General features: G+C 42.3%; 1 protein-coding gene and 1 long non-coding RNA gene across 2 annotated transcripts in view; one reads left to right on the top strand and one right to left on the bottom strand.

Moving 5' to 3' along the window:
* Positions 1-26,316, top strand: part of Hdac8 (histone deacetylase 8) — a 222,153-nt gene that overhangs the window by 153,696 nt on the left and 42,141 nt on the right. The window lies entirely within an intron of this gene.
* Positions 14,122-26,316, bottom strand: part of LOC127185596 (uncharacterized) — a 52,580-nt gene continuing 40,385 nt past the window's right edge. The window contains exon 3 of the long non-coding RNA XR_007830195.1: positions 14,122-14,182. This is a non-coding gene — a long non-coding RNA (uncharacterized LOC127185596). The remainder of the gene's footprint in view (positions 14,183-26,316) is intronic.

Below are 26,316 nucleotides of genomic sequence, written 5' to 3'. Positions count from 1 at the left end.
GTGTCTCACTTTTCTTCCTTCCCAATTTGGGCCTGCCTTTCCTCTTCCCGGGATTTCGGGCCTGCCTTCCCTCTGCCCAGGATGCTAAGCTGCATAACTGCTCAGAGCTCTTGGGTTGTCAGACAGTGAGCTGAGGTGAACTGCTGCCCTCATGCCAGAACTTCCACAAGACGGATCCTTAGGTGTCTCTCTGGCCGGCGTGCTGATCTAGCTTGTCCGCTGCTCCTGCACGCTCTCCCTACAGCCGACTTTGTTTTTCTCCCTTCCCCAACTCCCTCAGTCACGTGGAAAGGACCGGCTCCTTCTCCCGGTGAGGGTCCATTAGAAAGACAATAGACCAGGTGGGGTTCCCAGGTCTGCTTCCTAAATTCTAAACCCAGGATGGCTCCACTCAGTCTGTCACAAGGTATTCATGGGGTGCCCAAGGGTAAAGCCCACCAAGACTGCTCCCACCTGTGACAAAGCTTACTCCTTCCCACATGTGCCAGCTGTGTCTCACTTTTCTTCCTTCCCAATTTGGGCCTGCCTTTCCTCTTCCCGGGATTTCGGGCCTGCCTTCCCTCTTGCCCAGGATGCTAAGCTGCATAACTGCTCAGAGCTCTTGGGTTGTCAGACAGTGAGCTGAGGTGAACTGCTGCCCTCATGCCAGAACTTCCCTTGGACATAAGAGGCTCAAGCCTCCAGTTTGGAACTGGAGAGGAAATCTAAAACGTACAGACCACTTTCATCACGTACAGTCCCATCTTCGCCCTCTCCTTTGGAGATTGGCTAGTGCTGTTTAAAGCAGCTTTTGCTCTTCACCCTTGAACTATACTTGCTTTGTTTCCTCAGCAGCACTTTTGAGGAACTAATTTATGAAGGCGACGGGGACTGTGTGTTACTCTGGGTGAGTCACTGGCCTATAGTCAATGCTGGGGAGAGTCTTAGAGATAAACAAAAACTGCCAAGGGTGGCTTGAGTCCAGCAGCCAAATGTTCACATCATCCTCCCTGCCCCCACCCCCGACCCTTCCATTTTACGGTGAAAGTAATCAGGCACAGGAGGGGGAAGGGATTTATGGGAATAAATTAGATACTGTCTCACAGCCAGAACAACATTCAGATTCTCAGCTGGCAGAGGAATTCTTGAGCCTGATCTGTAGTGAAAGCATGAGCAAACTGCTAAATGGAATGCAAAGAGAACCCAACTTAATCTCTGATCCAGACCATCTACAAGGAGTCTCTCTCTCGGGCGGCCAGTACTATTCCTGGAAGGCTCTGTGCTCACCCCAGTGGCCCCGCCCTGGCGTGAGAAATTCAGGGCTCTGTCGGTGCCAACTCAGGCTCTTATTTCTGCCGTCCAGTTGCTTGGGTGAAATAGGAGTGAACGCTGCCTATCCATGAGAGGGCAGCTCTGAAAGCGATTTATAAACTGTAAAGTACTAGGGAACGTCAGGTGGCCCTGTCACTCATCCGTTTCTGTTATATACTGCACTCCTTCAGTTGTCTTTTCTCATTATAGGACAAAAACCACAGAATTTTGTGGTAAGAGGTCAGGCCCTGCATATAATCAATCATGCAGAAGTCCCACAGCATAGAAGCATAAATCGGCCTTAATTCTGGATTTCCCCGTCGACACATGGAGAGCATTTGCCAGTCAGAGACCTCATAAAGACGTCACAGATTGGTCAAGAAATGACCCCAGAAAAGCTCTTGTTGGGGGAAAGCCGTAAAGCCTTTTGAAGGCAAAACTTTCAATTCCAAGGGGCGATTATTATTTCTGCATTGAAGTAAAAGCCCTGGTGTTTATACAGCCTTTGATTCTGATGTCAGATGTCCGATGACTCCTCAAACTCCGCTCCAAAAGAAAGAGAAGGCAGTCGCGCTGGGGTCGATGTAGCTAGTGATGGGCTCTGCCCGGAGTGACTGGCCGCTGAGATCAAAGAGCTGAGCTTCAGCACTTTGTAGGGTGGGTCACCCTGAGGCTCTATGAAAGAGCTTCCATCTCTGGCTAGCACCTCACCCAGACTGGATAGTTAGTAAATAAGGGAACTTGAAGGTTGTGATAAATTTGAAAAACTGAGATCTTCATCATTTTATTTATCCCTCTGCCTGTTGTTTATTTTAAATGTCTACTTACTAGCACTTTCCAGAGCAGAGAAAGCCCTGGTAGAGACAGAGAGGGCTGTACTACCAAGTGTGGCAGGGCGGGAGGAGCGTTGCATTGCTTCCCTCCCCATCCTCCTTTTCCCAGAGCCCATCCAGCTGACAGGTGCCAGAAGGGAAGAAATGTTAGTAAATGTTAGTTTCCAGATCCAAAGAAGCTGTCACAAAAGGGAGAGAGAACAAGCGAGCTCATAAAAATCCTTCAACTGAGGGATGTAGCGAGACCTATCTAATTACACGAGATTAGAAACGGTTTAACTTGTTGAGAATGCGCTACATGTGGAATGAAAGAAAATGACACCTCTAGCGCCCTGTAATGATACTGTATTGGGAGGAAAGCACAAAGGGTTTGTTCACGCTATCAGTAACACCAGTTTTTCTCATCCAGCAGTTTAGCCACATCTGGTTTTAATATGGTGGCCTAAGTGGAGTCAGTTAACTTTTCACCCACTGTTCTGGCCCTCCTTTTGCTTCCTTCACACGCAGTTCCATTTGTGTTGGCATTGTCCTCCTCTCGCCCATGCCTCTGCAAGCTGACCAAGGCAGGGGCGGGGGGGGGGCAGGGGGGATTATGCTGAGAAACTGTTCTTATCTCTGGACTCTAGAGGGTTTAACTGTTCAAATAGCATGTTGTTTTGGAAGCAAGGCCTAGTCTTTGTTTCAGAATGCAGATGTGTCCTTCTACCTAATTCATTAAGCCACCAACACTAAACAAGAACTCCCTCGGTTGTTCATGAATTGTGAAATAGCCTGGTTTTGTTTTTTTAACAAAAAGGCAAAGATCATCCTAATTACTTTTTTGGGTGTGTGTGTGTGTGTGTGTGTGTGTGTGTGTGTGTGTGTCAGGGATCAAACCTGGGGCTTGGTACTTGCTGGGTAAGTGCAATACTACTGAGCTGTGTCCCCAGCCCCTCATCTCAGTCACTCCTAAAGAGAATGCTTTGGGAAGTCTGGCACCCATCTAATGGCTTTCTGGCAAAAATAAGGTTCATTAGGCATTTTTGTGTTGCTGTTGGGGAAAAAGGATCTTTGGTGACTGTATATTAAAGGACTGCTATAAGACAGGCATATTTCTTATAAAGGCAGAACTTTTGAACTACAAAATGAGTTCTTGTATCCATCAATTTATACTGTATACAAAGCCCTAAGAAAAAGGATTTACTTCCCCACATTCAGAAAACAGTAGGCTTTTGCAAATGGCTATGATTAAAGGCCATGTTTCAAAATTTATTTAGTCTTTTGCTGTTAACTAATATTTACTCAATTTTGCCTTATTTAGATGTGTACCGCATAGTGCCTTCATGAGCAACAAATTCATAACCCTAGGCTGTTAGGAACTATCCACTCTGATGACAAGGTACAGTTGAAATTGCACTCGATCTTGCTTCTTTTTAGGGCTTTTTGCCGTGTTCTGAGTCTTGCTGGAATGTAGATTGTGGTTGTAAGGGAGGTGTGAGAAAGCTCACCAGGTCCTCCGAAAGTTGTCAAAGGTCAGGTGGCTTCTGGTATATTTTTCTCATCTGAAAGTAATAAACAAGGCACCTCTTTAACAAACGTCTTAGCCCAAAGAAGTAACTGTCAATGGTAAGACAGTAGTGTCACAGAAATGGGGAGTTGGTACTTTTGGGCACATGTAATGGTCTGTGCCTGGAACATTACAAAGGCATTCATGTAGGGCTGGTGCCTGATGCCCTGGAACCATAGAAGGGCCATCCAGAATTCCTGTGTCTAGCCTTGACCTAAGGGACATGCCGTATTTACTACATTCAAAGTCAGCAGCTTTACTGAGCATATACTATGTGCAAGGCCTTGTTCGCTTGCTCTGGTATGCTCTGTAACATATTAATAGATGTCTTTTTCATGTTGACTAGACATCTTTAGCAATCATTTACAGACCACTGCCCCGCACAGGCATTGTGGTAGAGATACCAAGACGAGTCAGAGGTTTGCCCTTACTGAGCATATACTATGTGCAAGGCCTTGTTCGCTTACTCTGGTATGCTCTGTAACATATTAATAGAAGTCTTTTTCATGTTGACTAGACAGCTTCAGCAATCATTTACAGACCACTGCCCCGCACAGGCATTGTGCTAGAGATACCAAGACGAGTTAGAGATTTGCCCTTACGTACAGAGCTCAGACTAAGGGGTAAGAAATTACAGATATTATTTGAGTAGAGAATCCTCACAAAGAGCTATGTGAGTGTTTACAGAATGAGTAATTTGCTCAGGGGGTGTCACCAAGGAGATGTTATCTGAAGAGGGTAGGTAGGATTTCAAGAGACAGACAGGAGAAAGGGAAGAGATTCCGAGCCACTGGAACAGTATGTACAAATACACTGATAAAGTATGCAGTCCTGTTTATCATCCCTGGGATAAGGCAAATATAAGTTGCAGTAATGTCAAGTTTGGATTTGCCTGTCATGATTACATTGTCATTTTAAAATACAGGAGCTTATATTTTAAGGCAATGACAAGAAAAGGCCTGGTGGATTTGAAAGTTCTCCTTATTAAGCTAGGATGCTTATCTGGTGTCTTGCACATAGCAGGCCCTCAATAAATGCTTGCTGAATGATGAGACCCATATCTCTTTCCATTTATAAATTACTGCTCTGTCAAGGATCAGCTTACAAAGCCACACTTCCGCCTGGGAGTTAGGAACGGGTGTTCACGGTTCTGCTCTCTGTCACCCCAGCCTTCCCTAAGTGTTCTCGTGAGAGGCGGGGGGGGTGGGGGGGGACTGCCTTTGCTTTCAGTCCTCACTGACACTTTCTATTTGCAGGGCCTGGAGATGGTTGAATTCCAAAAACAAAATGCCATTTGAATGGGCCAGTCCTAGTGCAGGTGACATAAAGCTTGGTGTCCTAAGAATGTCAGTCATTTTAGCTAATATAGATAAGTAGAACTCACATTTTAAGTTTTATAGTAGAACCTAAATGTGATTGATCAAACATTTTATATGGCAGTAATAAAGATATGAGTTGTCTGCACTGAACAGCCTTGACAGCGAGATGCAGTAATGCTTAGCCTCTTTTTAAGAAGAAGAAGATAAATTTTTATTATTTTTATAAATTATGCAATAACCTTTAGAGAAGTAATAAATTTTTTGCCTTGAAAATCACCAGGGAATAGATGACAGTGAATGTAGTTCAATGTAAACCATTTGCAAATTATATGCAGGTCCACTTGTAATCCTTTTATTGGCTCTCTGAATTGACGCTTTGGGAAAATTCCTATCAGGGAATCTTATTTCATTGTGGACTCTGAAGTGTATCGAAAATGTACTTCTACAGTTTCAAACCTTAGCAGTTTCAAACCTGGCACTTACTTTCAGGCCTAATATCAATAGCTACACCTTTCTAGTGGTCACGGTGCCAAGCCACACAATATAAGTTTGTTCAGCCCCTGAGCTGCTCTGAGTAAATTCATCCCACAAAGTCCCTCACGGACCTGGGCACAGTGTAGGGTGCTAAAGTGTAGCAGTAAATAATGATACTCTAGCTCTGCCCTGTACGGCTCCCTTAGCCCAATGAAATAGTGTGCTATCTATTGGGTCAAGGTCCCTTCTAAAAAGTTGGTTCCAACTGGCCTTGCATTACTTAAGCATTAAGGCATTAGCTTCCTGTTTTCCAACAGAAAGGCAAGAACTTTTGTGCCTGGTGCATGGAGTCCTCCTTTTAAGTCTCATATAGCAAGTTAATCTTTCTGGAGCAGTGCCTGTCAACCTTCCTAATGCTGAGACTCTTTAATACAGTTCCTCGTGTTGTGGTGACACTCCCCCCAGCCATAAAATTATTTTTATTCCTACTTCATAACTGTAATTTTTGCTGCTGTTATGAATTGTAATATAATTTTGGAGACAGGGGTTTGCCAAGGGGGTCATGACCCACAGGTTGAGAACTGGTGTTCTAGGTAATAAACTTTATTCTCTTTGGGGGCCTGTGGCATGGCACAAAGAACTGAGGTTTTGTAAAGCTAAATCATCTGGAGTTCTTTAACTAGCAGTATGACCTTGGGTCATTTTTTCAGATTCCCAGAAGCTCACTTGCTCCTTTTTTGATTTTTGGGTTTTTCGGGTTTTTGTTTTGTTTGTTTGTTTGTTTTGTTTGTTTTCTTTTCTTTTTTCTTTTTCTTTTTTTTTTTTTTTTTTTTTTTGAGACAGGGTTTCTCTGTGTAGGCTTGGCTGTCCTGGACACACTCTGTAGACCAAGGTGGTCTCAAACTCAGAGAGATCCACCTGCTTCTGTCTCCCTGAGTACTAGAATTATAAGCTTGCACCACCACGCCTGGCATACTTGTTTCACCCTAAAATCAGTGCTCGTCAAGAGCCCCTTTGCAGGGTGGCTGTGATGGAGTGTACAGTGGGTAGAAAGCACCTCCTGCCAGGTCAGTGCTGGCAACTAGGGTTAGGAAGTAAAACATCTAGATTTGGTGGCCAAGTCCTCCTGAATCAAATGGTTCTCTGCTTCCTTACAAAGACTCTGAAAGTACTGGATTCCATTTTACCCTAGCTAAAACTCTCTAAGGGAGGAAGAAACAACACAGCTAAAGAAGCAAATGGATTGGAAGGAAGGAAGAAATATGCTAATTTGTTTGGAGACATTTAGGACATCCTGTGACAGCTAGACTTAGTACATTTTCCTCGCTATGAACATTCAATATATTTCCTGTGAGGTTGCATCTAGTCTTTCTGGAAGCATTCACTGACTACCACTGTGGCCCCAACTTGGACGTAGGTGCTTCTTGTTAGGTAAAAGGCATGATCCATGACTTGAAGGAGCATACGGCCTAGTAGAAAGGCAGAAGCTGCAACAGACAACCAATTAGGGAAAATGGCACAACACAGTGCATAAACAACTATCAATAATGGAGCTAAAACTAAGTGTATTAGCATCTCCACCTGCCATACAAAATGCCATAAGATACAATGCCATAAACAACGGGGATTTGTTTTCTCACAGTTCTTGGGGCTGGGAATCCAAGACCAAGGTGCCAGCATGGTCAGCTTGTTCTCTAACTTGCAGACAGCTGCCTTCCCAGGGCACGTTCCTTTGGCCTTTCTTCAGTGTTTATGACAAAGTTTAAGAGTCCTTTTGGTCTCTTTTCTTATAAGGGCACTCATTTGTTTCTTTTTTTCTTTTTTCTTTTTTTTTTTTTTTCAAAACAGGTTCTTATTATATATAGACCAGGCTGGCACTGAACTCACAAATCCACCTGCCTCAGCTTCTTTTTTTGTTTTGGTTTGGTTTTTGGTTTTTTGTTTGTTTGTTTGTTTGTTTTTTGAGACAGAGTTTCTCTGTGTTATCCTTGGCTGTCCTGGACTCACTTTGTAGACCAGGCTGGCCTCAAACTCACAGTGATCTGCCTGCCTCTGCCTCCCAAGTGCTGGGATTAAAGGCGTGGGCCACCATGCCCGGCTTGCCTCTGCTTCTTGAATGCTGGGATTAAAGGTGTGGCATTCTCACCTCTTATTAACCTCATTAGCTCTCCTTACTTCCTTGCTCTAAATATAGACACACAGGAATTAGGCCTCAACATGTGAATTTAGCAGCCAAGTACGTGGGGATACAAATCAAGTCCATAGCAGTATTTGTGTGCATGTATGTGTGTTTACTTTGGTTTTTATAAAGAACGGATCAGATGGCAGTACTCCTGAAACTAGAAAGAGCAGGGAAGAGGCTTTTGTGATCATCTAGATTGCTGATATATTTTGGAAATAGAAACAACAAAGGTTGGTAATAGTAGTAAATACCTGAATGAAAGAATAGGAAGTGTTGCCAAGGATTCCGGGGTTCTTTCTTGGGCAATTGCATGAACAAATGAATAATGGAGGAAGGCTGTGAGTGTGGGGATGAAGTAAGGGTTGGAGCCACTTGGTGGCCTCCTTTCAGTCTCTCATACAATTTAGTCTTTTTATCATTTATTTTTGAGCATTGCAACTTTTTAAACTTTTTATTGATTCTTTGTGAGTTTCACATTATGCACCCCAGTCCTGCTCATCTTCCCATCCCCTCATATCCACCCTTTGCCCTTGCAACGTCACCCCAAAATAAAACAGAGAGAGAGAGAGAGAGAGAGAGAGAGAGAGAGAGAGAGAGAGAGAGAGAGAATGTCTCATTGTGAAAACTGCAGTATGTCACAGTGTGTTCCACCATATATCCCTCTGTCCACACATCTTCACTTGCAAATGTTCATTGCAGTGAGTCATTGGTCAGGTTCAAGGTCTCTGGCTTCTGTACCGACATCGATCCTTACTGGACCTCATCCTGGTTATCCTGTCGCTGTCCTGTATCATGGAGATCCTACAGCTTTGGATCCTGGGGTGGGCCAGTTCAGAGACCTGGATCTGGGCTTGGGTGGTAGCTGAGCTGGCCAACAAGCCAGCCCTCCCTTATCCGCACTACCAAGACTAGCTCTCCAGCACTACTTCGGCTAGGCCACCCAATGCTGCCACTGGCAGTAGGCAGGGTCAGCTTTCCTGCTCCTGTGCCCTCAGGGCTCTCTCACCTACACCCCCTGGACTAGAGCCAGCCCTACTGTGCTGCCTAGGCAAGGATCAGGGCCAGATCACCTGCTCGCATGACCCCAGAGTCAGCTCTCTCAACTGCCTCAGGTAATGAGAGGCAAGGAGATGGAGGGCACCCCCTCCCTCAGGCTACCTCACAACAAAGGAGTGGCAGGACCAGCTCTCCCTAGCTCACTTGAGCCCCACCCACCCACCCTCCCTCCACCACCAGGGCCAGCTGTATTGTGCTGCTCAGGAGAGGTGCAGGGCCCACTCTCCCAATGCTCCAGCTGGTGAGGGACAGGGCTGTCTCTCTACTGTGCTCCTGATCCTGTGGGCAGCTTTTCCAACTGCCAGAGGGGGCAAGAGGTGGGGGGAACATCACCTCTATGCCTTAGTCACTACACAGCAGATGAGTTGTGGGGTCAGCTCTTCTACACTTATACCCTCAACAGCTCACCCACACCCCCGCCACCAGGGCCAGCTCCACTGTACTGCCAGGGCAAGACGCAGGGCCCACTCTCCTGAATGCTGCCAATGGTGAGAGATAGGGCCAACATTCCTGGACACCTCATCCAATGAGGGGCAGGGACAGTTTTGCACAGCCCCTGGACATCCATGTGATCCCCAGTGGCTGTCCTGACTAGGGACATCTTCATAAAACTGACCCCTGCCACTGCATAGCCACGGTCTCAGACATGGCCCTCAGTGGCAACTTGGGCTAGGACCTCACCATGGCCCCGGGTGGTGAGGCTGGCCACTCATAGCAGGCTACTCCTCTCTGCCCTTGAGTCTCCAGTTCCGTCTCTCTTCATGCTGCTCAAGCTGCCCCACTTCCGGTTTTCGCGCATTTGACTACCACATACTCGGACACTGTTGTGGCTCCTGCTGCAGGCTGGCCATGAGGCTGGTGGGCCCCTGCGTGGCATCCTCCATCTGTTCTGCTGTGTGGCATGGCAGCCAGCAGGTATCTATGGATGGCCTCTACCATGCACTGAAGGGCAGGTCTGTGAGTGGCATAGAGGTCCACAGGTCTCTGTCTTCCTCCTCCCATGCTGAGCTGCCTAGATTTGGTTTGATTTGATTTTTATGTGTCCTAGACATAAAGCAGCTTTGGCCACCATACCAGGCATGAAGTGAGGTTGAACAAAGAACTGCTATCTGTTTTTTATACCGCCCCCCCCCCCCGACTGATACAAGAATACTACCATCAACAAGGTGCCTCTTTGACCATTGCCAGGGGGGTGAGGGGAACAATGCAACTTGAAACATGTTCCTCCTGCCTCAAATACCAGTATTTATACATGCATATATACACATATTCCCAAAGCTCACAGGTTCAAAAATATTTGCAAAGCACATAGGATCCTTTATATTTGGACCCTATCTGGTTTTTCTACTTTACTAGCCCTATGTCTGCCCTGAACCACAGTTCCAACCATGTCTTTGACCAAGACAGCCCTTCCTTCCACTTCGCTGCTAAATGAAATTCTACTCTTCCTTTTCTTCAGGCTCCACCTCCCATGTCCTCTGTAAAATCCTTCCTGGACACCTAGCAACTCAGTAGTTGATTATTTTCTAGGAGATGTTACAGTTACTGACAGAGAAAGAGACTTGTTATACTGCAGTGTAATCCACATACTTACCTTTCTCCACAGCTAGCCTATAATGAAAGACCAAAATTGTCTGAAACTTCCCGCCAGCCCCAGCCCCAGCCCCACACCATTCATACAACAGTGCCTGAAAACAGGAGGGTCTCCAGAAGCATGGCGCCTCACACGCAGTCACAGAGGGACTGCTATATGCCTGGCATTCTTTGGGACAGTTTAAATAAATTTACTCCTCTGGATCCTCACAGCAACTCTTATTATTATCCCCATTTCACAGATGGCTTGCCCAAGGTGACAGAATGAATAAGTGGCAGAGCCAGGATTCAGACTGGAGGAGCAGTCAGTGTTCTTAACTGCTGAGCCATCTCTCCTGCCTCTCATGTTGTTTTAGAGATCTATCCATATAGATCAAGTTCTGTTTGTTCAACTGCTTGGTAGTATATCATTATAAGACTATTATTCTGTGTTTTGTTTTTCTCTTCCCATCTTTGTGGACTTTTGGACTGGTCCTGGGTTTTGTTGTTGTTGTTGTTGGTTTTTTGTTGGGTGTTTGTTTGTTCACCCATCACAGTGAGCATTCATTATGTGCTTCTTTTTGTGCGGGTGTATTTCTGAAAACCACAGAGTCACTAAGGAGTTTCAGAGAGTTTGCACCTTTTCTGTTTTGCTAAAGTAAAAATGTTGGCAGAAGCAACGGAGTACAGTGTATAAAAGCAGGATTTGATATATCCAGTTCCAATCCCTAGGGTGTTAGAACTCTGAAAATTTGATTTACCTGTTTTTTCCACCTGTAAAATAAGGAGAAATAAATGCCTGATACAGTCAGTTTGTGAATAAATGGGATTAAACATTTTATATAGGTTAGTAGTGTAAATTTGTTAAGGTTTCTTTTTTTTTTTTTTTTTTTTTTTTTTGAGACAGTGTCTCACTGTGTAGTCTTGGCTAACACAGAACTCACTTTGTAGACCAGGCTGGCCTCAAACTCACAGAGACTCACGTGCTTCTGCTTCCCAAGTGCTCAGGTTAAAGGTGTGCACCACCACAGCCTGGCCTATTATTCTTAATTATTATGTTTTATTGCACAGTCCTCCCAGAAATGTGAAAATAGGCCTTTGGGTAAAATAAAGGTATTATAAATAGGGAAAGTACTATGAACACATTCACAAAACTGCTAACCATTGTTTGAAATGTGAATGATCCTTCTTCCTTGTGATTTTAAGATATTTTCTCATTTCTCTACAAATGGAATGCATTGCTTTTATAATTAGAAAACAAGAATAATGAGTATAATTTTAATAAAAAGAAAATAAACAGATTTTTTTAAACAAAATAATGAATTTTCCTTCTAGTGATCAGGAACACTGCAAGAATAGTGAAAGTTTTATTAAAGCAGCATTGTAGAAGTTTAAAAACAGCCTACATGCTTGTTCACCAGTAGAGGATTGATTAAATCTAATGCATTGTGAAAGAATCTCCAAGATAATATGGTGAAATGAAAAAGGCGAATACAAGCTGCTGTATAGATTATGTTACAATATTGTATTAAAATGTTATCTTTCTGCTTACATATACAGGCTATCTCTCCAAGCGGGTGGGGGAAGAGCTGCTAAAAAGAGTTGGGTATCTAGGATATAGCAGGATCATATTCCCTTACTAAATATCTTTTTCTTCTGTTGGAAGTATTTACTTCCAGCTATTTTAAATGAAGTAATTTTAAAGAATCGTACACTAAAAAAAGAATGGCCTTTTAATAATGACTGTCAATATCTCAACAGTAATTAATCTGGCTTCTGAAGCCAGGGGAGGCAGGCTACCTCAGGGCCCTGACTCCCCCTGGCATCTGGCCCTTGAGCTTATGCTTGTGTCAGCTCTGCTGATCCCAGTCCCAATGCAAGAATGACTCACATGAACTGGGCCCAGAAGGGTGGAAAGTGATTCTAGGCGAGCATAATAACCCAAGTGGGGAAGTACATGTGGCTGTATTTCTGTGCAACTGAAAACAATCGATCATGTGAAGACAGGTAGGCGGAGGGTGAAGAGGGACAGCTAGAGACTGTGTGCAAGCTGGCTGTGAAGGCAGCCTCGCATGAGTCATGCTAAGGAGCTTAGACCCTGCTGTCAAAGATGTGCTGTCACTAAGAGGTTTACTGTAGCCGCGTGGCAAGCTCGTCTTTGTATTTTTGAGAGTTTACTCGGCTGCTACATAAAGGATGAATTGGAAAGGAGGGGTGGCGAAATATGGGAAGAGCGGCTCCAACACTGTAAGAGATGCTAGCCTGAATCAACAATGTGAACTGGGATTTAAGGCCAGGCCTGCCTAGCTCCAAAGATCAAATGTTATTTCTCCGTCCAACACACTGTCTGAAGAAATGAACAATGAATCTCCTGTGTACAGCTTTCCCCACAGTAATGCTAGAAATATTACCAGAAGACATGTCTTTTCATCCGCACTGAGACAAAAATGCCACCTCCTAATAAAGCCTACGGAATCACAGAAGGGATGCCGTTTTAAGGAGGAAACCCCAAAGCATATTCCCTTATCTGTCTGCTTTGCTTATTTTTGTCAAGAATTCTTGCTTCCAACATCTTGGGGAAGCAGGAAATTTGCATCTTTCCTTGTTCTTTAAATATTTATTGGTAGTATAAATTACCCAGTAGACTTTTTCACTTTGAATATTCAAACATTTAGAAAACTATATAAGCTGTGAATTTCCGGCTTAAAAAAAATGGAATATGAGTAATACAAACACTGTAATTCCTACCTTTCAACCTAAGAGGATCCAGCAGGCAATTCATGTGTCAAGAATATCTCCAAGTCAATGGTAAGAGTATTGCTATCACCAGCTTCTCGTAGGAATAGGGCAGTTTTGCTCATGCTGTTTCGCCAGTAGCTGCCCACAAATGGATAAACAGATGGAGGGCAAAGGACTCTTCTGGTCCTATGACATTCCTAGTACTAGCTTGCATGTCTGTCTTTCCTTTCTTTCTCCTATAAGTAACATCCAGAATAGCAAAGCTGACAACATTGCTCCATAGGAATAGGTTTAGGGACAGAGTTTTTTAAAAATCATTTAATGACCCTTTAATTGTTTGGCTATGTTTGGAAGGAATGCAGTGCTGGGGTTAGAGCCCTGTGCTTGCTAAGCAAGCACTCTATCACTGACTTATCCTTTAGTTTTTAAATCACTATTATTTATTATTTATACAGTATTCTGCCCACATGTGTGCCTGCCCACCACAAGAAAACACCAGATCTCATCACAGGTGGTTGTAAGCTACCATGTGGTTGCTGGGAATTGAACTCAGGACCTTCAGAAGAGCAGACGGTGCTCTTAACCTCTGAGCCATCTCCCCAGCCCACTTAAATCAGTATTATTAAGATACAATTCTTGTACCATACAAGCAACTCATGGAAAATGTGAAGTCAGCAGGGCATAGTGATGCACACACTTTTAGTTCCACCATTCAAGAGGCTGAAGTAAGAGAATCATGAAACTAGCTTGGGTTACATAGAAAGTTCAAGGCCAGCCTAGGCTATGTAGACTCTATTACCTAGGCCCTGTGAGACAGACAGACACACAGACAGACACACACAGAGAGATTTTTATACACAAAGTTTTACAACTATTATCACTACCTAATTGCAGTACATTATACCTAAAAGAAATCACGACCTTCTAGCAGTTAAGCTCCTCTCATGCAACCAGTCTACTTTCTGCCTCTCCAAACGTGTCTATTACAGACATTTCCTATAAATGGAGCTTCACAGTGAACTTTCATTGCTTGTCGCTTTCACTTACCATGGCTTTTTTTGGGGGGCGGGGGTCATCCATGTTGTATAGGAGAGTTTTGAGCCAGCTGTTTGTGGTTTAGAGTATCACAGTGTTTCATATATTTTGGGCAACTGAAGAAATTCATCTGAAACTGAAGAGAAGCCAACATGAATACAACCCAGAATGAATGAGATTGTAGCCATACTCATCTTTGGCACTCATATAATTATGCTGAGCCAAAGATCTGTCTTAATAGGATGTAGGCCCGGCTTGTGTTTTGTGACCTTCTGCTGGCACTAGTGTCATCAAGAAGAGCTCGTGAGGGCTCATATATCTGGGTGAGGCACTTGCCTCTTAGCTTGTGTCTCTGGCTCAGGCAGAGCTTGGGTGCAATTCATCTTCAGACATCTGAGAAAAGTATGTCGGGGATCTTCTGGTTCCATTTGTTCTGTTTGCCAGTGGGCAGAGCACACCACACTGTGCAGACAGGTTAGACAGTTTATTGTGGGCTGGTGAAAGCAGATTAAAAAACCATCAGCTTGGTGGGAACCTTGCTAAGAATCCAATCCAAATGTCAGATGAAATATTTACACAGCCAGGAGATAAACCAAGGGAAACAGTGTGCCCTTTGTGTGTGCCTCTGAGTGTTGCAGGCACACACAGAGACGCTGACCATTTGTCAACTTCCAAGATTTATTCTGCTGCTTCTGGCAAGGGACAGCCTAATGATTTAATAGCTTGTCAACACCTACACAGAGAAACAAGGACTGGCACTTCCTCATTTCTTATTTTCTTTACTTTAAATAGGAATTCCCATTCTAAGTCACTGGAACCTGGAAGTCAGACTGTCAGGTTTCCCTTAACTTGAGTGCACAGTTCCTGAATCTGAGCATGATGAATGTTATAACTTTCCTGTTATACAAACACAGGTCTGGTGCCCTTTTAGAAGAGCCATTGAGTGCGTGTTCTAAAAGCTTGAGTGTTTGCTTCAGACCGTTGCCATGAGCCAGTTTCAAATGGAGTGCAACTATTTTGTTTCTGTCCCATGAACCTCTTGAGTTGAATGTTGCTTGACCAATCTAATGCTTGGTTGCCACATTTACATCTGAGATGGACCACTGTGTACAGGGCTTTAGCAGGGAAGGAAGCTGGAATTCTTGCACAGAGTAATGCTCTCCAGGCACCCTTGAGCAAATGGAAGTTCCCCGAAAGCAGGGACCTTGTACTTCTTTAGCTCATCAGATCCCACAGAATCTAGTTCAGCATCTGGTCCACTGTCACTTTAGTTCATGTTCTGATAATTCAGCCCTGATCCACAAAGAGAGTGACAAATTAACCAAAGAGTTAAATTGTATATTCAAACAGTACCTTAAGTGTCCTCGGCCTTTATCCCCAAAACAGATAATACAGTGATGGAATGTATAGCTGTATGTCTCAACATATATGTGCTTTAATATACACCCCATTGGCTTGTTTAGTGCAAATTCTGATTCAGTAACTTTAGGGTGCAACCTAACATATTATGCTCCTGGGTAATATAATGTCACTGGTCTAGAGACAATATTATAAATAGCAAGGGTCTAGAGATATACTAGCCAATATTCTCACTACTAGATATTAAGCATTTGATAGATACACTTCAGATTTCAAAGCCTTAGTAAAAGCATCAAATACTCCATTTGTCATTTTATATAATTGATAATATTTTGAGTATACTAAATAAGATATATTCTTGGTCAGGGGTGATAACAGATGCCTTTAATCCCAGCACTTGGCAGGAAAAGGCAGGAGAATATCTGTGAGTTCAAGTCCATCCTGATCTCTATAGGAAGTTCTAGGCCGGCCATGAATGTAAGACCTCTCTCTTCCTCTTCTTAAAAAAGATATGTTCTTAAAAATTAATTGCACTTACTTGCTTTTATTTCTTTTATGTGGCTACCCAATGTACTTTGATTAATATGTAGGTCACATTATAATCCTGTGGAAGAGCTGGTGATATGGCTTGGTTTGGTGGAATGTTTGTCTTACATGCCTGAAGCCATGGGTTTGATTGACAGCACCACATAAATAAGGCATCATGGCACATGCCTGTAATCCTAGTGCTCAGAAAGTGGAGGCAGGAGGACCAGAAGCTTGAGGCCATCCTCAGCTACATATGAAGATGCAGGCCAGCCTGGGTTAATTGAGACCTTGTCTCAAAAAATATATCCTAGTAAGCAGCACTGGTTTAAAGCAGGAGTCAGCAAACATTTTCAGGAAAGGAAAAGATCACAAAAGTTCAAGTTTTCAAACCATATGTTCTCTGTTCCAACTACTCATTTCCAATGCTGCAACACAAAGGCAGCTGTAGACAGGATGTATATGGATGAGTATGGTTGAGTTCCAATAAAACTTTACTTACAAGAACAGGTAGCAGCTATGTGCATCTGCAAGTTCTATAGTCCCAGCACTTGGGAAGGCTGAAGTGTAGGATACCTTATGTCCAGGAGTTCTAGACTGGTCTGGAGAACATAGTGAAACACTATCTAAAAAAACCAATTTGAAGTCATAGCCCTAAAAACAACCTACAATCATGGTGAAAACCAATGGCCTTATAACTACCAGATAGGAAAACTAGCATCAGAACCCTCATTTTCAAATAATTACTTGGCCTTTCTAGTGGGTCCTTCAAAAGCATCAGTTACAATAATTTCTTTATTAGGCCTAACACAAAAGCACACCCAACATGAAAAAGATGTGTTTGTAGCATTTGTCAAAACCAATGAGAGGAGGCCTGTGAGATGGCTCATCAGGAGAAGACACTTGTTGCCAAGCTTCATGACCTGAGTTCAAACCCCAAGACCCGCATGATAGAAAAAGAGAACCAACTCCCAAAAGTCCTCTGACCTCCATACAAGTACAGTAGAGTTCATGCATACATATGTACAAATTTTAAAAACTGTGAGACATACTCATCCTAGGAATTTTATTTTATATGTATATATTTGTTTTTCAAAATACAGTATCTCTGTGTAGCCTTGGCTTTGAACTCACAGTAATCTGCCCTCCTCTGCCTCCAGAGTGCTGGGATTATGGGCATACACCACCACACCAGCCTCTCCTAGGAATTTTATATTCTCTGTCTCTGTCTCTGCCTCTCTCTCTCTCTCTCTCTCTCTCTCTCTCTCTCTCTCTCTCTGCCTCCCTCCCTCTCTCCTTCCCTCTCTCTCTCAATTTATTTATTTTTTATTCACTTTACACCCTGGTCATATCCCCCTCCCTCCTCAATGTTCAGTCCCACCCTTCCTCCCTCTCCCCTTTCCCCTATTCCTCAGAAAAGGAGAGCCCCACTTCCCATCTACCCCAGCTCATCAAGTCACATCAGGACTGTGTGTGTCCTCTTCCCCTGTGGCCTGGCAAGGCAGTCCTACCAGGGAGAAGTGATCAAAAAGCTGGCAAGAGAGTCTATGTCAGAGACAGGCCCTGCTCCCCTTACTAAAGAACCCACATGAAACCTGAGCTGCCCATCACATACATTTGCACACACACTCTCTCTTTAGTAAGCCACTTAAACAACCAAGCAAGGACTTCAGTGAACACACAAGAATGTATGGCCATAAAAACTGTACCAGCAAACATCAACATTTAACTTAGTAGATCAGAACTTTAACTTGGGTATGTAATGATTTATTATTAGTGTGTGTGTGTGTATGTGTGTGTGTGTGTGTGTGTGTGTGTGTGTGTGTGTCTGTGTAGCACATGCATGCACGTGCCTCTGGAGGCAGGAAGAGGGTATCAGGTTCCATGGAACTAGAGTTGCACAGAGTTGTGGGTGCTGTGAACTGGACCCAGATCCTCCTCAAGAATAGCAAGTGCACTTCTGAGCCATCTCTTAAGCTCAAAAATTAGGTATTTAAATATGTGCAAGGAAATTAAAAGAAAGTATAAGAAACATGTCTTACTAAATAAGACTATCACCAGGGACAGAGATTGCATTTTAAAATAACCACATAATAGAAACTCTACAGTCAAAAAGTACACCATTGTATTCAAAATTCACTAGAATGACTCACAGCAATGTTGAGTGAGCAGACTGAATCAGCAACCTGGGATGGGTCCATTTATATTATTCAGTCTAAGTTACATAAAGAAAAAAAAAGAAAAATAAACAGCGTTAGGTGCCCATAGGACAATATCAAGCACTCTAAACAGACATGGTTAGAATCTCAAGAGAAAGGGAGAAGAGTGGGGAGAAAAAACATTTGGGGACATAATGGTCCAGAACTCTCCAAAGTTAGTAAAAGGTGTGTGTGTGTGTGTGTGTGTGTGTGTGTGTGTGTGTATGAGCACGCTTAAGAAGCCCAACAAAAATAAATAAATAAATAAATAAATAAAAAGAAACCCAACAAGTCCAAGTACACGCATCTCAGAGACATCCCCAGTGAGGCAGGTCATAAAGCCCTGGCCAATAACAGAGAACCGAAAAGAAGAGGAAAAGTCAGCATGTGCAAGCAACTTTCAGGAAGATACTGCTTTCTGATAACAACGCATGGGTGCCAAAAGGCTATGGGACGACCTAGAGTGCTGAAAGGGGAAAGAACTGCTATTAAAAAAAACTATCTGGCCTAAGTACTCAACAAATATGAAGGAGAAATTAAAGCATTAACAGATCAACACTGCACGATTCTGCTGTTACAAGAACTACTAAACCTGCTCAATAAGAAAATACTAAGGGCCCAATGTGGTGGCACACACCTTTAATCCCAGCACTTAGGAGGCAGAGGCAGGCAGATCTCTGAGTTTGAGGCTACCCTGGTCTATAGAGTGAGTTCCAGACATCCAGGACTGCACAGAGAAACCCTATCTTGAAAAACAAAACAAAGTGAAAGAAAAAAAAGAAGGAAGGAAAGAAAGAGAGAGAGAGAAGAAAGAAAAAAAGAAAGAAAGAAAGAAAGAAAGGAGAAAAGCAATAGGAGACAGGGCTGTAGCTTAGTGGTAGAGTGGATGTGGCATTGTGGCATGTGTTAGATCCTGAGTTCCATCCCCAGCCCTAAAGGGGAGGGCAGTACTAAAGTGATTTCTTAGGGCTGAAATGAAAGAATACTAAGCAGTCATTTTGTAAGCTCGGAATGGTGGGGTTATGAATTGAATTCAAGACTGGACTACATAGTGAGACCCTGACTCGAAGGAAAATGTATTTTCCTTTGTAACTATTTTTGCCATATAATTTAAAAGATAGACACCCAAAATAAGAATTAAAGTCAGCTTCAATATATATACAAAGAAATAAAGATATGGTTTGTATGTCAATAGCAACACAAAGAAGGAGTGAGGACATGGAGCTATATAGGAGCAAAGTGTGTGTGTGTGTGTGTGTGTGTGTGCGCGCGCGCTACTGAAATTAAACAACTGGTATGAATCCAAATGAATTGTTAAAAGTTAAGGTAATCCAGAGCTACACAGTGAGACCCTGTCTCAAAAAACCAAAGAGGGGGAAAAAGGTAAAGTACTAATTGTACTCCCTAGGCAATTGCTAGAAAAAATAGGCACGTGTATACATGTACACATACAGATACACATTTACATATGTTTAATACATATATTTAAATTAGTAAGAGACCTGAAATGGTATACTAGAAGATAAGTAATTAAAAAGTAGGCTGAAGCCAGAGGTGGTAGCGCACGCCTTTAATCCAAGCACTCGGGAGGCAGAGGCAGGTGGATCTCTGTGAGTTCAAGGCCAGCCTGGTCTACAAAGCGAGTCCAGGACAGCCAAGGCTAACACTGAGAGACCTGGAATCAAAAAAACAAAAAGTAGGCCGAAATGGGGGAATAGAGAAGTAAAAATACTAAAACTTCTAGAAAATGAAATGTGACTATGACATACATAGACTATGTCTTACCAGTAGTTAATATTAAGTGTAAATGAGTAAGCATTATAATTCAAGTTAGAGATGGATGAGGCTAAGGATGTAGCTCAGTTGGTAGGGTGCCTCAATGCCTTTGACCCTCATAAACTGGGTTTGCTGGTTCACACCTGTAATCCCAATCACTTAAAAGATGCACACATAAATTCAAGGTCATCACCAACTACATACATAGTGGGTTTGGATACATATGAACCTGTCTTGAAAGAAAAAGTCAGAGACTGACAAATGGACTTTTAAGGGATCCAACTATATAGTATTTGTAAGAAAGATGCTTTAAACTCAAAGACATACATAGGTTGAAAGTAAAGGCTAGCTGAGCGCAGTGGTACACGCCTTTAATCCCAGTACTTGGGAGGCAGAAGCAGGTGGATCTCTATGAGTTTGAGGCCAGTCTGGTCTACAAAGTGAGTCCAGAACAGCCAGAGTTACACAGAGAAACCCTGTCTCAAAAAAACCAAAGAAAGAGGGGAGGGAGGGAGGGGATAGTAAAAGATAGATACATCATGTGTAAATAACCAAAAGTATAGCCAAGATAGTTATATTAATAAACAAAATCATAAATGTGTATGCATATAACAACAAGACAACAAAATATATAAAATCAAAACTAGAACTGAAGAAAGAAATAACAATGCAATGATAATAATTGGAAATATCTTTACCCAACTTTCAATAATGTATTGAATAACTAGTCAGAAAATCAGCAAGAAAATGCATTTATTAGCAAAATGAGAAGACAACCGGGGTATACTCTTTAAGTACATATAGAAAATTTTCCAGGATAATGCCATTGTCATACCACAAAGCTAGATTTTAAAGAATTAAAAATCATATAAATCTGCCTTGAAATTAAATTATATGGAAAAGAACCAGGTGTGGTAGCACACATTTTTAATCTCAGCATTTGGAGCCAGAGGCAGGCAGATCTCTGTGAGTTCTAGGCCAGCCCGGTCTACATACTGAGTTACTTTTACTCTAGCCAGAGCTACAGAGTGAGACCCTGCTGGGGGTGGGGGTGGAGAAACACCTAAATAAATAAAATGGGAAAGAATGAAAATAAAAGTCCATAGAAGAAAGACATCTGAGGAATTCATTCACAAATGTGTAGAAATTAAACACCACACTTCTGAATAACATAGACTGATTTGGGACATTGGATTTGTTAGGGTCCTCCTGAGAAAGAAGACACATGTATGCGTATAGTACGGATATCTATTCCAGTCTGAGGCCAGTTCAGCAGCCAAGCTAGAGAGGATCAGGGAGAGGTGATTAAAGAAGAAATCTTGTGAAAAGTTGTAAAAATAATTTGAGATTGAAGATAATACAGCAAAACTTATATAACATAACACATATTGCATAAATAATATATGGAACACAATGAAAGCAATCATTTGAGGGAAGTTTGCAGCTGCAACTGCATATTTAACAACAATAATTAAAAAAAAAAGATGTATCACAATTTGAAACCTAACCTTCCATCTTAAGAAAATAGAGTGCTTAAAAAAAAAAAGAAAGAAAAGAAAATAGAGTGCTGCACCCTTCACATTAGCCACAAGCAATATAAAATATCTAGGAGTTACCCTAACTAAGCAAGTGAAGGACTTGTATGAAAAAAATTTCAAAACTCTGAAGAAAGAGATTGAAGATGACCTGAGAAGATGGCATGATCTTCCTTGCTCATGGATCGGGAGAATTAACATAGTAAAAATGGCCATCCTACCAAAAGCAATCTACAGATTCAATGCAATCCCTATCAAAATACCTACACAATTTTTTAAAGACATTGAAAGTTCAATTCTGAACTTCATATGGAAAAACAAAAAACCCAGAATAGCTAAAACAATCTTGTACAATAAAAGGTGCTCCGGAGGAATCTCCATACCTGATCTCAAACTGTACTATAAAGCAATAGTAATTAAAACAGCATGGTACTGGCACAGCAACAGGCTGGTTGATCAGTGGAATCGAATCAAAGACCCAGATATGAATCCACACACATATGGTCACTTGATTTTTGACAAAGAAGCCAAATCCATTCAATGGAAAAAGGATGCATCTTCACACAAATGGTGCTGGCTAACTGGAGGGTCTATGTGTAAAAAAATGAACTGGACCATATTTGTCACCTTGCACAAAACTCAAATCCAAGTGGATTAAAGACCTCAACATAAAACCAGAGACACTAAGCCACTTAGAAGAAAAAGTGGGAAAGAGCCTGGAACATATTTGCACAGGAGACAACTTCCTGAACAGAAAACCAACGGCCCAGGCCTTAATGTCAACCATTAATAAATGGGACCTCATGAGGCCTGAGAAGCTTCTGTAGGCAGAGAAAGAGGCACTGTCAAGAGAACAAAGCGAAGCCTACAGGACTGTGACAAAGATCTTCACCAACCCTCATCTGACAAAGGTCTAGAATATCCAAATATATAAAGAACTCAAGAATTAAAACACACCAACCGAATAACCCATTGAGAATGGGGCTTGGAACTAACAGAGAATTCTCAACAGAGGAATATCAAATGGCTGAGAAACACTTAAAGAAATGCTCAACCTCCTTAGTCATCAGGGAAATGCAAATCAAAACAACTCTGAGATTCCATCTTACACCCATCAGAATGGCTAAGATCAAAAACTCAAGCGACACCACATGCTGGCGAGGATGTGGGGAGAGAGGAACACTCCTTCATTGCTGGTGGGAATGCAAACTAGTACAGCCACTTTGGAAATCTATCTGGTGCTATCTCAGAAAAAATGGGAATAGGGCTTCTTAAGACCAGCTATCCCACTCCTTGGAATATACCCAGAAGATGCTCCAGCACACAACAAGAAAATTTGCTCAACCATGTTCATAGCAGCCTTATTCATAATAGCCAGAACATGGAAACAGCCTAAGTGTCCCTCAGTAGAAGAGTGGATAAAGAAACTGTGGTACATATACACTATGGAATACTACTCAGCTATTAAAAACAAGGAATTCCCAAAATTTGTGGATAAATGGATTGAGCTAGAAATGATCATAATGAGTGAGTTAACCAAGAAGCAGAAAGAATCAAATGGTATATACTCACTTATATCTGCATACTAGCCCAAGGGGCATGTCCCACGAAAGCCTTCACTTACCAGGAAACTGGGACAGAGGGGAAGGCATCCTATTGGGACTCTAAATGAGAGACGCATGGGAGAATAGCAAAATAAAAGGATACAGAGGGTCCTAGAAATCTACAAGTAGAACAATATGATAGGCAGATTTGGGCCCAGGGGTTCCCGCTCAAACTAAGGCACCAGCCAAGGACAATACAGGAGGTAAACTTTAAAAACCCCTACCCAGATCTAGCCAATGGTCAGAATATTCTCCACAGTTGAGTGGAGAGTGTGATACGACTTTCTCACGTACTCTGGTGCCTCACATTTGACCATGTCCCCTGGAGGGGGAGACCTGGTGGCACTCAGAGGAAGGACAGCAAGTAGCCAAGAAGAGACTTGATACCCTATGAGAATATACAGGGGGACATAATCCCCCTCAGGAACAGTCATAGGGGAGGGGAATAATGGGAAAATGGGGGTGGGAGGGGAGGAATGGGAGGATACAAGGGATGGGATAAACATTGAGATGTAACAAGAATAAATTAATAAAAAAAAAAAAGAAAATAAAATTTTAAATAGCTCTTCGTGCTACTGAAAAAATAAAAAATAAAATAAAATTGAGATCTGAGTAAAAAAAAAAAGAAAAGAAAAGAAAATAGAGTGCTGGGGTGCATCAAAAAAAAAAAAAAGACAAAGAGATGCTAACAAAGCTCAAAGCAAGCAGAAGAAAAGAAATGATCAAATTTTATTTGGAGAGATGGCTCAGTGGTTAAGAGCATTGCTGCTTTCCCAGAGGACCCAGATTCAATTGCCAGCACCCACATGGCAGCTCATAATCATCTTTCTGCATGTGACTCCAGTTCCAGGGGATCTGAAATGGGTTTTTGTTTTGTTTTGTTTTGTTTTGTTTTTTTGCTTGTTTGTTTGTCTTCCAAACACCAGACACACACGTGGCAACATATATAGAGAGAGTAGAGATATATATATATATATATATATACATATACATATATACATATATATATACACACACATATATATATATGCAAAAACACTCATACATAAATATAAATAAATACAAAACAAAAAACATATGGCAGCAGTTTGAGACAGGGTCTCATTGTAGCCCTGGCTGTCCAGAAACTCACTATGTAGACCAGGCCGGCCTCAAACTAACATGTCCCCCTACTTCTGCCTCCTCGGTGCTAGGATTAAAAGTGTATGCCACCACGCACAGCTCCAGAAAAAAAAAATTTAATTAATGAAACCAAAAGTTAGTTCTTTGGAAATTGCCATCAAAATTGACTGAATTTTAAGTAAGTTCACAAAGGGAATACAGAAAGTGTGATTTAAATTATGTGACTAGGCCACAAAAAAAAAAAAAAAATGCTCAGGAATTTGGTTAAACATTTCTGGTTGTGTCTGCAAGCATTTTTCTGTAAGAAAGTAGTTTTTGGGTCAGTAGACTAAGTAAAGGAGATTGCCCTGAGCAGAGTAGGTGGACATCATCTAGTCCTTTGAGGATCTGAATAGAAGAAAGACGCAAAGGAAGAATTCTCTTTCTACACCTCGGCCTCTCCCTCTCTAGTCTGACTGCTCAGCTATGACATGAGTCTTCTGCCCTTAGACTGGATATACATGCATATTCCCTCTCTCTCTCTCCCTCCCTCCCTCCCTCCCTCCCTCTCCTCACTCTCTTCTCTCTCTGTGTCTCTCTCTCATCTCTCTCTCTGTCTCTCTCTCTTCTCTCTCTCTCCTCTCTCTGTCTCTCTCTCTCACTCTCTCTCTCTCTCTCTCTCCTCTCTCTCTCTCCTCTCCTCTCTTTCCCTCTGTGTCTGTCTCTCTCTCGTCTCTCTCTCCCTCCTCTCTCTCTCTCTCTCGTCTCTCTCTCTCTCGCTCTCTCCTCTCTCTCTCTGTGTGTGTGTGGTTTGGGTGGTGTGTGTGTGTGTGTGTGTGTCTAGATTTTACCCATCATTTGGACTGTTTTTCTTTGGGCTCTTGTGAAAATAAACATAGTCATAAGCATAATAAAGTACTGATATAATATAGGTAAAGCTTAAACACATAAACCAAATGGGGAAAAGACACAAAAGGCATTTATATGAATCGTCCAGAATCTGCACCTCCACAGAAAACAAAACAAAACAAAACAAAAAAAAAAAAAAGATTCATGGTTGCCAGGAGCTGGAGGAAGGGGAAGTGAATGCCTAATGGGCATAGAGCTTCCTTCTGGGGTCATGAAAATGATCTAGAATTAGATACTGGTTGCACAGCCATGTAAATAGATTTCTTGTAAACATACTGAATCATGCACTGTAAAAGAGTAAATTATATTTCAAAGAAAAAAAGGACAGAGGGACAGATTGGACTCATGAGCTGTTATTTGCTGATGCTGGGTCTAAAACAATGGCTTTTGAATCACACAGACTAGAAACAGTAGTCTAATTTTCAACCAACAAGCTCTATGGCCTTGGAAAAGTTACTTAATAGCTTTAAGCTTCATGTCTCTATACAATAGGACTGTGTCCGGTATCTCCCTCTTATTGTGTGAGGATAAAGTTGGGCCAAATATCAACTCTATGAAGTTACTCTTATCTCCAAGGCCTTGAGCTGTCTGGCTTTCAATGCATGTGAATGAATAAAGGACTCAGCTCTGTCACTGATTTGGGATAACAAATAACAGCAGCAGGCCTTTATATGTATATATATACACATATGTATATATACATATATATATTTACTGTATGTCCATCCATCCACTCATGTATGCATGTCCAAGATCCCCACCATGTGCTAAGCCCTGTGCAGAAATAAAAAAACACACTATATCTCCAAGAGCTCCATCCATCAGGAAGTGAATCATAATCCACAGCGTTCTACCCGTTAGTACAGACTGTGTGCAAGGGTGCTAAGGAACGCGTGAAGACTCAGAGATGACATGGACTTAGGAAGGAAGAACAGCCTGTCATCACTCCCTGGAGGAAGCAGCAGCTGGAGATTTCAAAAATGTCATGTGAATTACTCAGGTGAAAGAGGTCAGAATGAAATCAGGAATGAGGTTAAAGCATAGATATGTACACGCTACAAGGCTCAGGGTCCCTTGGTAAGGTTCAGGAAACATGGCCAAAAGCCTGGTTCTAGGAGGCAGGGGATGGGTATCTGAAACAACTCACAGAGGCCCAAGTGTCATGCAAGTTTGGTCCTGAACAACTCATTCTACAGTAATCTCTATCCCCCTCATCCTACTTTATTTCCCACTGCAATACTTATCACTAGCTGCTGTATTCTA

This window comes from Acomys russatus, chromosome X (assembly GCF_903995435.1).
Source record: "Acomys russatus chromosome X, mAcoRus1.1, whole genome shotgun sequence".
NCBI classification, from domain to species: Eukaryota; Metazoa; Chordata; class Mammalia; order Rodentia; family Muridae; genus Acomys; species Acomys russatus.
This window is presented reverse-complemented; position numbering and strand designations above follow the sequence as displayed.